Consider the following 16,580-nt stretch of genomic DNA (forward strand, 5'->3'; position numbering starts at 1 on the left):
GTTTGTCGTCGATTCTGTTGACCGTTTTCCGTCGATTTTGTTGAGCGTTTGCCGTCAATTTTGTTTGCCGTCGTCAATTTAGCAGGTGAGTTTAATCAAACATTTTTTGTAATGATTTCAGAAAAGTAATAATAGATTTCTAGCCTATCCGATAGACCACATTAGCAAATCATAGGACATTTATTTTTAAGTCAGCATATTTTCTCACACGCTATTTAAAAATTACAATGCTTTAATATTTGAATGTCAATAAAAAAAGGATTCAATTTTTTTTGCGGTGAAAACAAAAACATGAATATGACCAAACAATACTTTATTACCAAAAAAAAACCGATATCACAACTTCAACATGCAAGCGTTTTTCTTTTGGAACATTACCAACAGCACAAGTCACTCATGCACAACGACAGACAAAGTATGTTTTCTAGAAAAGTGGATCGGGTTTTAGTTTCTTTTCTAGCAATTGCAATTTCCTCCGTCATCTTTCCCTTCGTTTCGACAAAATCTTTGTCAGCTGCAACCCTAGAAACCCCCATTGGAACCTCGAATAGATCGTCCAGTACGACAGCATGAAAATGGCTCCCAACTTTGTAAGGTGAATTCTATTGAGCCTAGCCTGAGGTCGACTCAACAGGAAGTTAATGCACGTCGCTTAATGCTCCTTAGCTGAGAAACATCCAGTACGACAAGCTACAATCCACGACCGGAGACCAAACCAAATTTATTAGGTTTTTCCTACATGAATTTGCAACCCTGGGTCGGTTGTCTGTTGGAATGTCAAATTTAATTAAGAATACTCCGTTTGAATGGTATCCGGATTAACCGAGGCAGTTCTAAATTAACCATCTGGGATACTACATCGGATTATTTGTATGCGAAAACCGCGGTAACGGACCGAGACCACAAAACCGTTTTTTTTAAAACAAAATAAACGTAGCTGATGCAGTGCAGAACAGAATGCAAACAAAAACAAATCAACAGTACATTTATTATTGTATACTTAAGCCTAGTCCACACTAGGAGACGGTTCGTCTCGAGACGGTCTCAGCGTCTCCCATTTTCTTCGGGAGACACTGAGACCGTCTCAGGTTTCCAACAACAACAACAGACAACAAAGTTCGTCTCATAACAAAAATCGCAATTCATGTTGCCTAGTGTGGACTAGGCTTTAGACTCGTATCGTTTAAAATCAAAGCTCGTATAATCGGCTTTTAAATTTCAGCTAACACTTGCTCTTAATCTTGCGAGAATTGTTCAAAGCAATGAAGTCTAAACTAAATTACTACTTTGCTTCAGCTTTGAAGGAATGAACTATTAATTTTCTATCTGTTTCTGTTCTTCAGCTAGATTGGTGAGCATCATATTTTGTCGTTGGGATATGGGAGCTTTTTGCTACGCCTCGTAATAGCGCTCCTATTTCTGCTTTAACATTTGTAGTACCACTCCGCCCGTTTGAGGGGATCCTAAAAATCATAATAAGGTTACAAAACTTATGAGCAATGAAACCTGAACTACTACCTCTAATTCCAAATCCCGAAAATACCGACGGCTCTTACAGTATTCGGACGCGAACGTCATTCTACGAGGACAAACTACTTTGCCCGGTATAGTCATGAGTTCTTCGAGAAAATGATCAGACCGAGCTGGTGATTATATGGATCGCACAAGAAGGGGGACGGGGCAGTGGGCTGCTTTTTTTTCCTCTTCATTATCTTCAAATCCACACCGGAGATGTTGTTGGTGCTACGCATTTTGCATATTGCTCAGATCGACACTCCTTTGTCCATTTTAAGGAATCTTTCACACGTCAGTAGGGGTGGCCGTGAATCTTGGCAGGGAACTTTTATCACTGGTAGAACCCTCGGATCCGGAAGTTGGATATCGCGAAAGGCATTGCCCTCGATTCTAACTCGAGTACGAAGCTGTAAATAAAAGTAAATTAACATTCAGGTTTCCCTTTCGAGACTCTAAACCAAAATTTTACCTTCTCAGAACTATTGCTGTATTTTCCTTGGAATCAGAACTGAAGCGGTGGTGGTTAAGGCCGCTTTGGCTGCCGAGCGGAGATTGTCGGGAATGTTTCGGAACGTGAAATGATTTCGCCGAAATAAGCTAATCAAAGCTGGATATTCGCGGCTAACCAATGCGTTCCTGCGCTTCCTGGGAACATAATAATCTCTGCTACAATAACGCTTGGGGGTAGAGTTGTTTTTGTGGCTACAATTACCGGTCATTTCGCAGTAACATTGGCATCGGTCTCATACGAAGCGGGTCGATAGACGGAAGACTCCTCGGACACAATCCCGTACCGTCACGGCTGCTTTTTATAATGTGTGATCCAGGCGGTGCGCGGTGGTTAAATAAATAATATGAACGCGGACAGCTGTTTGTTGTTTTCCGATCCGATGATGACTGGCATAAACACTTGACGCATTAAAGCCTAGTCCACACGAGGTTACTTTGTTTAGATTTGATGAGATACTCGTCTCAAGTCTCCCGACTAGTATGGGAGACATTCAGCAACCAAGATGTAAACATAAACAAGTCTCAGCAACCGAAATCGCATTTCAAGTTGCCGAGTGTGGACTAGGCTTACACTTGACCAAAACTTTGCTTGCAAACACTCGATTTAGTTTTAAGTTATTGAGTATAGCTCGAGATTTGCTTTAGAAAATAGCAAAACCCATCGGAACAAACAGATTTAAGATAACAAAATGGAAGTTCAAACGAAATATTAGCAAAATTAAAAAATGCGCTTTGTCTATGACTGGTCAAGAGAATATTCAAAATTATAGATGATTTCAACTTGGTATGAGCCGTTTCAAATAAACAATTTACAAAAAAAAAATGATTTCAACTTGAAACTTTCATTTTTTTTATCTCTGAGTAGCACCCTCAAATTATTTGCAGAAGATAAGAATTCAATAACGAAACTATTTTGGTCATCTGAGAAACTTTAAATTTTACTATCCGGTCATAGACAATTTTTCTCTAGTTCTTTCGAAACAAAAGTTAATTATTTAAATATTTTGTAAAAAAAAACTTTTATGACTGGCTTCATAGAACGTTCAGTATTGGAAAACACGTACTCACGAGACCTGTGCAAGTGATCTCAGTCATTTTGTTACGTTTTTGTGCCATTGGTGACTACTTTGGTGAAGTAATTCGTAGTGTCCGCCCATAGACAACCCTTTGAGTTAAAACTAATATAAAATTATTTCTTTTACCACATGAATATGTTTAAATTATTTTTTTTCTAATACTGTTAAGTGATCAGAATATTGATACTCTTCAAATCAGTAGAGGAATCAATATTTATAATATATCCCCAGTATGCTACCCTGGGTCCATGGATGCAATTGGTCGACTCATGATACTATGTACCCCTACGCCATAAAGTCCACCTGGGGCCTCTGGTCATAATTCCCATCCGGACCTGCTTCGAAGGCTGTACCCGAGCGCTCATCAGCTAATTCCATTTCAAGTCAAAACTCCAGCATATATACCCTGCTTCTTGCGCGTTCAACTCAGATACTCTGCGGCGGGGGAGGGATCCTACACAACGTTCGCGACGTACCCAACAGCTCGGCATACGCAGAAGGTAGAGTCTTATCTTTGTACGCTTTACAGCTAGGATCGGACGCTCACTACTCTAATGCCTCCCGACGAAAAGGCATTCTACTCCGACCGTGGTCCGGACTTCCTCCTTCATTTGGCTTTCAATTTTGCGGCTGGCAACCCTAGGCTTTTTGCCTGTCGTGTGCTGAATCGCTTGTGCTCATTCTAGACTCGCGCCTGTCACAGCACACGTACGGGTCTTTAACGCTTGCGACTCGGATTAATCCCGACGATGATGTCATCCTACCCGACTCGAGTGGCTCATCCGATGGCGTCTTGAGTCCACTCTAGCCGAGAGTACTCCGCAACGTGAATACTCTTCCCCCTACGATTAAGACTGCGGAGAAGGTCTTTTCTTATCCCCACAGCCTCCGTCACAAAGGGCGAGTTTGACTCGGATACTCCGCGACGGTAACGTTGGAGGTATCCTACACACAGAGGCGCGACGTACCAGGCAGCTCGGCATACACAAAAGGTAGAGTATTTTCGGATCAGATGCCTTAAAATGCCGGACACTACCCTGTCGTTGCTGGTGTTGTTTCTTAACTCAATGGATGCCATGAAATACCGGGCACTACCCTGTCGGTTGCTGGTTTTGTCTCTTGAACTCAGCGAATGTTGTGAAATACTGGACGCTACTCCGTCGTTACTGGTGTTGTCTCTTGAACTCAGTAGATGCTGCGGAATACTGGGCATTACCCTGTCGTTGCTCGTGTTGTCATTTGAATTCAATGGATGCTACGGAATACTGGGCATTACCCTGTTGTTGCTCTTGTTGTCTTTAACTGAATGCCGTGATATGCAGGACACTACCCTTTCTTTGTTGGTGTTTCCTCTTTAATTCAGCGAATGCCGTGACATGCCAGTAACTACCCTGTCGTTGTTGGTGTTTCTCTTAAACTCAGCTGATGCGTGAAATGCCGGACACTACCCTATCGTTGCTGGTGTTGTTTCTCAAGCCTAGTCCACACTAGGCAACTTGGACTGCGATTTCGGTTACTGAGACTTGTTTATGTTTACATCTTGGTTGCTAAAGGTCTTATACTTTTTTTTACAAGATGGAAATTTGACATCAAACCAGAACAGCCAAGTGTTTGCAGCCGTGAGTGAGTTCGTCCCACTAAAAACACCTTGGGCTTCGTGTGCCAGATGTGCCCCTTTGTTTCACCCTATGATACTACATCAAGGGGTAGGCTGTGCTCATGCACTCACATACATCTCACCCTTTTCCTCTTTCTCAATTTTGGTCTTTCTCCTTTACTATCTTTCTCCTTTTCTCTATCGCCAACTTCAGTCTGGTACGGAAAACCCCGAGACGTGTGCCGGTTAGGTAACGCTTTCATAGTAACTCACGCCGGTCACAGCCTCCACTACCCCGGGGACCTCGAAACGTGTGCCGATTAGGTAGCGCTCTCTAAGTATTCACTCCAGCAGGATTTCTAACCATCAAAGTATGGGCGATTGAGGAACTATCAAGCTAGAATCCCGTCACGACCACCCCGAATGGTATCTCCGCTTCCCGAAGGTCTCATACTTGTCGGGAGACCTGAGACCTGCATCTCATCAAATGTAAGACAAGTCTCAGCAACTGAAATCGCAGTCCAAATTGTCTAGTGTGGACTAGGCTTTACACTCAATGGATGCCGGGCATGGGCCTGTCGGTTGCTGGTTTTGTCTCTTGAACTCAGTGGATGCCGTGAAGTGCCGGGCACTACCTTGTCGGTTGCTGGTGTTGTCTCTTGAATTCTTTTTTTTTTATTAGTTGATCACCCAGGTGGTAGATCCTTTTTAAGGATTGCAGGTTGGGCAGAATGGCGAGGCCACGTGTCCAAACCGATGGTTTTACTGCATGAAGCATCCGAACTGTGTCATGCATAAATCCACCTCTGCATGTCTCCGATCCATTCACAATCCGATCAAGCGATAAGTCCACCGGCCGCATTACGAGCTGTTCCACTGGCATCCAACTTTCTACCTTCTCAATCGCTACTGTGGCGAGTAGCTGGACCTCTGCGGTTGATAGGCCCGATGCCAGGAGAACCACGTCGTCGGTGAATTCCAAAAGTCTCACTCCCGTGGGGAGACACAGTCTCAGCAGTTCGTCGTAGACAATGTTCCACAATACCGGGCCAAGTATCGATCCTTGTTGAACTCCTGCCGAGACACTCACTGTTTCCAATCCCTCCCTGGTCGTATACTGTAGTTGAGGCTTTTGGAAGTGATACTCCACTATCCTTCAGATGTATGCCGGAATCCTCATATGAATGAGCGACGGCACAATCGTTGCCCAACTGACGCTGTTGAAGGGTTTTTTTCACGTCAAGGGTGACCAATGGGCAAAACCGGTATCCTCTCCTCTTCTTCAGCCTGACTTCGTCTGCCACTTACACACGTCTAGGAAGAGCCTATACTCCACGTACTGTTGCAGTGATGACCGGAACATTTCAGGCCTTCACTGCTACATATGGGATGCCATCCGGAAACGGAGCTTTGTTCAACTGGAGGGACTTAGCGATGTTGCACAGTTCTTCCAGCAAAATCTACTTCTTTTCACTCGTATCCCAGTCGTATGTGTTGTTTCTTAAAGTCAGTGGATGCCGTGAAATGCTGGTCACTATTCTTTCGTTGCTGGTTTTGTCTTTTAAACAAAGTGGATCCTACGGAATACTGGGCATTACTCTGTCGTAGCTGGTGTTGTTTGATCATTCTGATATCTGTTTTTTTAATTTAAATCTGGAATCTGATATTGTAATAATTTTAACATTTACGCTTTTTGTTGTGCTCAAGGTATTATGGACAATTCCTTTGAAACCGTGTTCGAGCAAGCCCAGCTGTTCACCGCTTTGAACATCGAGGACGAAGAGGAGGAAGTTTTGGTGCAGGAGATAGCCCATTCGCAACTATCAACCGGCAGAGGATCGCGTGCTGGTCGAAAACCTAACATCGAAAGGAATTTTCCGGAAGCGAATCAACGATTCTATAATGATTACTTCGCGCTGTACCCCACATACGACGCAAAAACATTTTTGCGTCGTTATCGCATGCCACGCGAGATGTATGTGCACATATCAAGTGAGCTTGCCAGAAAATATCAGTACTTCCAGCAACGGTCCGACGCTGCACATAAATTGGGTCTGTCTACCATGCAAAAGTGCACCGTCGCATTGCGCATGTTAGCTTATGGTGCCTCGGCTGACTCTCTGGACGAAAACCTCCGCGTCGGTAAATCAACCAGCCTGGAAATCCTCCGTAAATTTTGCGAAGGTATTACTGAGCTGTTCGCTAGCGAATATCTACGGTCTCCTAATCCTAGCGAAATTTCAAAGCTGAGAGCCGAAAATAGCGAACGAGGTTTTCCAGGTATGGTGGGGAGCATCGATTGTATGCACTGGCGCTGGAAGAACTGTCCTTCAGCGTGGAAAGGGCAGTTCCAAGGCAAAGGTCAAACTGCAACGATCGTCCTGGAGGTTGTGGCAAGCAAAAATTGCTATATATGGCACAGCTTTTTTGGTTGTCCTGGGACCAATAATGACCTCAATGTACTTTATCGGTCTCCGCTGATAGCTAAAATAGTAAAGGTAATTCTTTCGTTTCTGAGTGAAAAATTAACTTATTTAGTAAGATCATATATTTTGAAATATAAGTTTTGTAATTTTCAGGAAAATTTTCTGGGACCCCCTTTCTCTGTAGGAGATCACCTCTACGAAACAGGGTATCTGTTGGGCGACGGGATTTATCCCGATTATCCGGTTTTTGTCAAAACCGTTAAAGCGCCCAAAACAGCCAAGCAGGTTCTGTTCGCCAAGCATCAAGAAGGCGTCAGAAAAGATGTAGAAAGGTGTTTTGGAATTCTGCAAGGTGTCTGGCGAATCCTTCAAGTTCCCTGCAGATTGTGGGACAGGAAGACGATGTCCCAAATAATGGAAACATGTATTATTTTGCACAACATGCGAATCAGATACATGGAGACGGAAACCCAAGAACTGATTGAAGAGCACAACGCATTCTTCGAGCAAATTCAAGAACCACTGCCAGAAGCTACCGCCGGATTTGCTAGTGGCACGAGCCATATTGAACAAATGTTCAACAGATGGAGCAGCCTCATCGACAAAGAAAAATCGGAGAGATTGCAGGCAGATCTTATAAACCATCAGTGGGATGAAAAGGGGAACAACTGATTTTTTGTGTATAGCTACTATTCCTTATTTTTATTTGAATTTGTTTTTTTTATTACGTATTTGTGTTTGTAAATAACCTAATTTTATGATGTTTACTTTTTTTTAAATTCCTTTCTGTAAATATTTCTTAAACATTCCTCCCTTTTTCCCCTCATTTTACTTTGTATATATTTTCAACTTTTTTTAAATATAGATATTTAATTTTTTATCATTATAATTTGGTTTTCTTTGTGAAAGGCAAGGCCAAAAAATGACACTTAGCCAAATGGGTCACTAGGACGAAGCTCATTCACCGGAAACAAGGTTAATTGGTAGATCTCTTCCACCGCCGCAGATGATCTGCCGACTATATCAATGTCATCGGCAAAGCAGATAATTTGACTGGATCTGTTGAAAATCGTGCCTCGCATTAATGACTTCCCACGAATCCGTTTGCTTGTGGCGTTAGGCGGCGGAGTAGGATTCGGGACAACACCTCGTAGGCGGCATTGAGAACAGTGATCGCTCGGTAGTACTCACAGTCCAATTTGTCGCCCTTTTTGTAGATAGGGCATATAACCCCTCCTTCCACTCCTCCGGTAGCTGTTCTATGTCCCAGATCCGGACTATCAACCGGTGTAGGCAATCGGCCGACTTGTCCGGGCCCATTTTGATGAGTTCAGCTGCGATGCCATTCTTCCCAGGCGACTTGTTTCTATTCAGCTGGCGAATGGCTTCCTTAACTTCACTCATCGTTGGGAGTGGCTCCTCTACGTCGTTGGCTACGCCGGCGATGTACCTTCCCCCACCGTCTTGATCCCCTGCATGTGCGCCGTTCACGTGTTTATCGAAGTGCTTCTTCCACCTGTTTATCACCTCACGATCAGAGGTATCTTCCTTGTTCCGGCACATTTCGGCTTGCGGCACGAAGCCTACACATAATCGATGACGTTCTCCGCAGCACTGTTGATGGCTGTCTTGATGGTATTCCAACAGTCCTCGAGACGGGCTTCGTCGTGCCCCGCATTTCGCCCACCGCTCGTCGAATAACACCTTCTAGCGCCACGTTGAACATCATGCAGGATAGACCATCACCTTGTCGAAGCCCCTGCGCAATTCGAATGAACTCGACAATTCACCCGAAATCCGCATTTTCATCCTTCCTGGTCCTAAAGAATACTTATGCTTAATTTCAGCTCCCAAGTTCTTAATAAGACGGCTGAGATAACATTGAACAAACAAACACACGAACAATCAAAATCATAAGTTAAAAGATGAGTATCCAGGATTACTATGGTGGAGCAGCGGAAGAGCTGGACATCGGACATTTCGCATACTGCGAGCTAACGCCGATGGATGAGGGCGAACAATCCGACAGCGTTGCAAGTGGTAATCTTTTAACAAAACAAAATTTAGTTTCATGTTGAAGTAACGTTATGATTGATTTTAGATCCTTCGCAAGACATTTGGCAACCAGGAGAAGTATCTCTGTTAAAACAGTTGTTCGAATTCTTCAAAGATAAAGGGCCAAAAGCATATCGAAATATAACCGCTGAACTGAAAAAGCATGAGTTTTATTTCAACCCTTCTCAGGTTGAACAAAAACTGCGTCAACTAGGCCTTCATGTCAGTTCTGTTGAGACTAGCCAGTAGGTATTTTTAGTTCTGTTTTGTGTCATAAGTATTATTAATTTTAATTAATTTTTCTTTAGCGTCGGTATAAGAGGTCGTAATTTTAGTGAAGTGGAAGACACCCAAATATGCCGTTCGTGGAAAACGATTACAAACGACGCAACAGTAGGGACGGATCAAGCCAGGACGAAATTTTGGGAAAAAAATCAGATACATGCAGCTCGACATCAACCGTCTTTGGCCACAAGACCACCAGATGCTTTACGGCAACGTTTCAGCCATCTGAAAAAACTGATACAAAAGTACCTTGATTGTGAGGTATTTGCTTTCAGGCACCAAGGTAGTGGGACCTCATATGAAGACGTATTATCAACCGCGTCTAAGAATTTCATGGTCCAAACAACCTCAAGGAGTTCAGATTGCAAGGCTGCATCGAGGTTTTACGTAACGAACCAAAATTTAACACGAACGTTACAAAAAGTGTTGGTATGTGTTAACTCAAAAAGTTTAAACATTCTGAAGGCTGCTTGGGCGAACTTGTTAAAGGACACTTAGTGAAATGTTCAGGCCGAATTGATTTCAAATTGAATTGACATAAAGTCAAATGTTAATTCGAATGATTGTTCGTCAACAACGCACCTAACCTTGATCTCACTTAGAACCGTGAGAAAACATTCCTTGGAAAAAGTAATAGGTACTCATTTATACTCGTTTATGACCTCGCCTATAAATAACTCGATTCTAATCTCTACGACTACGACTCAAAGTTCGACTTTTGCTTGTCGTTTATCGTGCTTATCCTGAACTTACGCTTTCCAGGGGTTTTTCGTTTCATGGCATATTTGGTCAACTTTCCTTTTCGGCGTCTTCTGCTTTTCGGCCTAACATCTTTCATCGTCCTCATTCCCCGTGGGCATGGTAAGAGGCTCATTTATATCACTTTGATATAAATGGGTATGCCTTGTCGCGCAAGATCTTAAAGAATCGAATAGTGATAGTATCACACCAGATCTTGCGAACACGAACGGATCACTGATGAACACCAGTGAAACGGAACCTACGTGTTGGCCCCACGGCTTTAAACAAACGTCTTACCAGTGTTCAATATGGTCCGATCAGTATTGATTGTTTGACCTGATATAATTTTTCATACAATTTGTTTAATAAAGTTTTATATTTCAGGTCCGGTATTCTGTAGGTCCAGATGTGTCCCCGTATCCTAGTCTGTAATGGGTCACGGGTTAATAACTGTTCAATGTGTTACTAGACAAGGTAAAGGTAGTAAGTAGTGTTCGTCTCCCCAATGCTCTAGTAAGTGTGCATTTGCGGTTTATGAATTTCGAAGGATTATTCTTAAATCAAGCATTTTACAAGAACTAGAGGCTCATTGGATCAGAATGCTTTTTGGACAGTTTCCTGTTAACAATAATTCTTTCTCGTTTCAACGCTTTTTGGTAGATTCGTCTATTGTTCGGTTACCCGATCAGGAGAGCATATCAAAATATTAACTCAAACGTATCTCACCAAGATATTTACATATGATTCAGTTATAAATAAGTACTCCAAATTTTCGATTTTAAGTTTCTCCAATCTGAATTATATCTTATTCTGATTGACAAACTTGAATGGGGTTGAGTTCATATTCATTGATCAAGATTTTTTTCGGATTTTGCTAAAATAAAATGATTATATCTTATTTTGATATACGTTCAACTTTTTCTGAAACACGGACATCGAAGTCGACGGCTCAAACCTTACATTAACGAGTTTCGCTCAACAGATTCATAAAATTGAATCAAATTTTTGGGAAACCAAAAATGGGGCATGGTTTTATCAAATAATGTGGTTTATTGACCTTCCACTAGAAAATTTTCTCGAAGCACTCATATCTTGATAAGTTATAATTTTGATAGGTTTTGTTCTGCCCAATATCAAACTATGCTATCTGAACGAGATATAATCTTGATAGGAGCATATCAAAAACTGATAGAATTTAGCTATGATCGTATAGATTTTTTGATATAATTTGAGATATTTTAACATCCTACGAGTACTAAATTATAACTCATCCAGATAGGAAAAAATTGAATATCAAAATATCTCATCTTGATATAATTTAGTTTTTCTCTTCTGATCGGGTAGGCTTGAAATTCAATTAAGGTAGTCGAAGAAAGATGTTACGATTTTGAAAAACAACAATATAAAGGCAGTCCAGGAAGATAATATTGGGAATTAAAAATAGAAGTGTTATTTCTTTCAACCGAAACAGATTGAGGAAAGTTGTTCTGAGAAGATGTTCAGAGTTAGCGATGATGCTTTAGAGGAACAGCATTGTCATTAGTAGTATGGTCTTGCTTGGATATTTATCAATTATTTTATTGTTTGTGTAACGTAGATTTTTTTACAATTGCTGCAGTGATAAACACCTTTTAATGGAGATTCTGTATCCAAGATGTTAATATAATTACAGAGTAGCTACACATTTGTTTTGAATCTCTAAAGACTTACTCATTTGTAAATATTTTTATACGCCAATCTATGCTAATCTCAAGAGAAAACTATCATGGGCTCAAAGTTTTTGAATCGAGTAAGGTTAGGTGACAGGTAGGGCCCAACATAACACTATTCACTGTGACAACAAACCTCAGCCCTACAAAGGCTACTATTTGTTGCTCACTTCACATCACACAATACTACTTACTGTGACAACAAAACTCGGCCCTATAAAGGCTACTATTTGTTGCTCACTTTACATGACACAATACTACTCACTGTGACAACAAAACTCGGCCCTATAAAGGCTACTATTTGTTGCTCACTTCACATGACAATATTACTCACCGTGACAACAAAACTCAGCCCTACAAAGGCTACTATTTGTTGCTCACTTCACATGACACAATACTACTCACTGTGACAACAAAATTCAAACATTGCTCACTTCACATGACACAATAGTACTCACTGTGACAACAAAACTCAGCCCTACAAAGGCTACTACTTGTTGCTCACTTTACACGATACAATACTTTTCAGTGTGACAACAAAATTCAAACATTGCGCACTTCAGATGGGACAATACTACTCACTGTGACAACAAAACTCAGCCCTACAAAGGCTACTATTTGTTGCTCACTTCACATGACACAATATTACTCACTGTGAAAACAAAACTCAGCCCTACATAGGCTACAATTTTTTGCTCACTTCACATGACACAATACTACTCACTGTGACAACAAAATTCAAACATTGCGCACTTCAGATGGGACAATACTACTCACTGTGACAACAAAACTCAGCCCTACAAAGGCTATTATTTGTTGCTCACTTCAGACGACACAATACTACTTAATATCACGACGAATCCAGCAAACAAACCAAACCAAAGCTACTATTTGTTGCTCACTTCACATGACACAGTGTTACACATTTACACATTATACAACTGATATAAAATACCCCCGCTCGCAATACGGCTCATTGGCAAGCCCAGCCCTGGTTCGCCAGGGTTTGACTTGTCAGAGAGCAACCGGAGTTTAAATGAGACACATTCTTAATCCGCCCGGTGTATTGCGGTCTCCTCCCAATCCTACCCATTTCATTTACCTAGCTTTCCCCCGCGGTGAGTAATTTTGGCCTCAAAAGGGCCGTGTGATTTCTCATAAAGCTGCCGCATGAAAAAAAAAAAAAAAAAAAAAAAAAAAAAACATCTTTCATCGTCCTCATTCCACCCAGCAACGTTCAGCCGTACCCTCGAAATGCTAAATTTAATATTTATCGATAATATTACAGACTCTAGCCAGCAATCAATACCGGACTTCGTCGAGTCTCCAACAACTTCAGAGATGGAATATAGCGAACCAGCTACTCCAACGAGCTCCGAAAACAGGCCCTTGGGCCAAAAAGCCAGCAAATTTTCAATAACCAATAGCCGAAAAGATGTAATGGAAAAACTTGTTGATAGTATCAACAAGAAAAACGATGTGCTAGCTCGCAATGCTAAGGCTCTGGAAGAGGCAACATCCGTCAAAATAATGGCAACCCCTATTGAAAACCTTGACGAATTTGCAAAGGAGTACTTCATTTTAAAAAAAAAACTAATCCTAAAAGATCTTCAAAAAGAAACACAAGCCTTTGAATCACTCATAAGTGAAAGTGATTCCGACTAAAAGTTAAGTTTTTTTTGTTCTGTTTTGAATACAACTTTTTTATTAATGAATTTTAATAAAAAAACAATCGTTCGTTGAAAGAATGAATTAAAAAAATGAAGAAATGAAAATTCATCTAGGTTTTTTTTTTTTATTTCTGTAATTCAATAAAAAATGTGTGAAAACAAATTCAAATGATTAATAAATTGAGAAATATCTACACTTCACCTGGTAATCCTTTCATGTCAGAGATCTATTAATTCAACTGATTACTGGGAGTGGCGCTAGAGAACCTGGTAAGTGTAACAGAAGCCGGATAGGATGTCCGGATATGAGAGATGTGACTTGTTCATGAACCGGCAGACAACTGGTTGTTACTTTTAACATAGAAAACTTTTCCGGAAGTAACATCATCTGCAACTTATTATCACCTTCACAAATGATTAAATGTTTTGGTTGATGCCATTATTAGTTCCAAAAAAATCTGAAGGTATCATCTACTCGTACCCGGTACTTCTTCTGCAGATAGTCTGGAATATAGATTTAAAACTCTTGTGGTTTAGCGGAAAAACTTTTTCTGGGTCCGGTTGGCCCATATGTTTGCACCGTTTCGAATGGAATTCCTGTTAGTTAGGTATTCAATCACATCGCATCGTTAGAAAAATCCCAAGTTCAAAATTTCTTGCCTTTGCTGTTTGGTTGGCATGGAGCAGAGTTCGTTACAGAGTTGCATTTTCTGGGATTGTTTGGTCCATCCATAGTACCTAAACGACTTTCGTGACCAACGATTCAATCGATAGCATTTTGCCTTCCACATAGCTCAATTTGCTGAAACAACCCGAGAGCGATTGCTGTTGAATGCGACGTTTCCGGTCCGTTGTTGGCTTACTCGAGCCTTCCACTGCATTGCAACCTTCTTCTTTTAAAGACTCTTATCAGCCCTTCTAATCCTGGTCTATATGCAGTAGCATGGCCTCCAGATAGTCCACCTTGCGACCATATATTTTATATACCCCACCAAGGCTCCTAACGATTGAGCCATATCTGTGGACAAAAATTCATGCAACGCTCGATTTTCTCGGACACCTGTTAAAAAGAAAGGATTAGCGTTTTTGCTGAACAATTCATCCAACACACTCACCTTCATGAACATAAACACGATTTTCTCCTTTCTCAAGTCCTGATTTTCCCGACCATCTCCCTTCCGTGCTTATTTACCAAATCCAGCAAACAGATTTTCCTCCGGAACGTTTTGGACTGGAGACTTGTGCAACCAATTTTCGGCCCCTCTTACTGCCACTCACCGGGCCATCATCTTCTCCATTACATTCTGCTGCTCCACGACTCCCTTCCTCCTTCAACCTGCAGTTCCAAGGCGAACACAATTTCTTTTCATGGCTTTTTCTAGCTTTTTGAAACCCAGACCTTTGCTCCAAAAACATCTTCCTTTGCCGGTTCTATGGGATTTTCCATACAGTCATTCTTAAAAATGGAAAATAAATTGAGATCAACCATTAAATAAATCCTACTGTATCAATTAACTTACCTTACTTGATTTTAAAAATAGCCTCAGTAGATTTGTTCTTTTTTCCTTGCGCTGATTACAGGTCAATCTTCTTGGCACAATCCAAAACCCCAACACGAACAACACATCTGGGTTGTTTTGTACATTCGACCAATTTATCAGGGACTTTCTTCTTGGGGACTGAGGCCATTATCGGGTGCAGCATATTTGATTGTGACATTGCATTTTGCTGGCCATGAAACCTGTGCCTGTGACGAGACGGACGCGGACGCACTCGATGAAGGGTGATAGTTTCCGCAGCAACAGCGCCTGACACGATCGAAAACGATTAAATAAATACAGTACAGCAAAGAAACATTCGCTGTGATAGCTTTTAATTAAAGTACGGTTAAACTTGTTGTTTAATTGATTATGAAATCTTCAATTAAATTTGTTTACAATTTCGAAAGAGCACCGCGGGTCACTAACAGCGATGCCAGTCAACCGTGTTGCGGTTGCAATAGACATTTGAATGGAAAAGCCGTAAAACCTTCTTATATTTTATATCTATATGAATAATTTTGTTCTTTTGAATTTTATTAAATATAATCCTCCCAAAATTTAAAATATTAATTTTTTAGCCAGGTAATTATTCAATGAATAATTAAATATTGTTGAAAACCGAAACATTTTTTGCAAAATAAAATTTCTATCTTAAACGGTCATTTCAAAAAAATTCTAATTAGATCAAAATTGAAAAATAATAAACTTGGCACCGCTAGAAGTGTCAAAACTGCACCTTTTTCTTATAACACTCCGGTGGACGACCAACATTTTTGATCTATTTTCCGCGATAGAAAATTTCCCAACTGTGCTACAACTATCACAATTTCTATCACTTTCTTCTAACACCAGTGAACTTGCTCTTAAGTGTTCGGAAATGAGATCTTAATAAATAACCAAATTGTAACCGAATGAACTTAGTGCATAGACAACACAAACTGTAGCCTTCCATTTGCATATAGTCGTTATTCGCTTACTCGAACTGCATGTATCTTTGAGCTTAAAAACACTTTATTGAATTTTTTGGCTTCTGCAAAACTGTTAAAGTAAATAAATTAGAATACACTCTAGGTCGTTTGATCTTTATTTACATTCCAGTACGATCAAAGCGGTTCCGCTAGAGAATTCGCTAATATGCTTGTTTTGGTCAATAAAATCAGTGATTTTTATATGTAAAAAAATTAGGTAGTTTCAAATTTCAAAATTCTACCAAAAATCGTTTTGCAACTAGTTATATCTCTATTAACTTTTAGTGAAAAAAAAAAAACGGGGAGGGTCTGAGCAAAAATTCCCCATAAAATAATGTTTTCTGTGGGGTTCCATAAAGCGATGAATTAAACATGCATTTTATTTTAATCATCTGTAACTAGATCGTTGGAAAATTTTTTACAAACTATACGAAATTTGAATCTACTTACGTTAAACAACGAACTTGTAGAAGAAACGTACCAAAAA

General features: G+C 40.6%; 2 long non-coding RNA genes across 3 annotated transcripts; one reads left to right on the plus strand and one right to left on the minus strand.

Annotated features, from left to right (window-relative positions):
• LOC129748800 (uncharacterized) lies at positions 1–9,329 on the plus strand. Its single transcript, XR_008737828.1, has 3 exons — positions 1–85; positions 8,972–9,164; positions 9,226–9,329. It is a non-coding gene; the product is annotated as an uncharacterized LOC129748800 (long non-coding RNA).
• LOC129748799 (uncharacterized) lies at positions 415–2,366 on the minus strand. Of its 2 annotated transcripts, XR_008737827.1 has the most exons (4): positions 2,228–2,366; positions 1,985–2,160; positions 1,519–1,922; positions 415–1,463 (listed from the first exon to the last, which is right to left on the minus strand). It is a non-coding gene; the product is annotated as an uncharacterized LOC129748799 (long non-coding RNA). The 2 variants fall into 2 exon arrangements; XR_008737826.1 differs by having other exon boundaries at positions 1,985–2,360.
• Positions 9,330–16,580: the final 7,251 nt, after the last annotated feature.

The sequence above is a fragment of the Uranotaenia lowii genome, chromosome 2 (genome assembly GCF_029784155.1).
Source record: "Uranotaenia lowii strain MFRU-FL chromosome 2, ASM2978415v1, whole genome shotgun sequence".
Taxonomy (NCBI): domain Eukaryota; kingdom Metazoa; phylum Arthropoda; class Insecta; order Diptera; family Culicidae; genus Uranotaenia; species Uranotaenia lowii.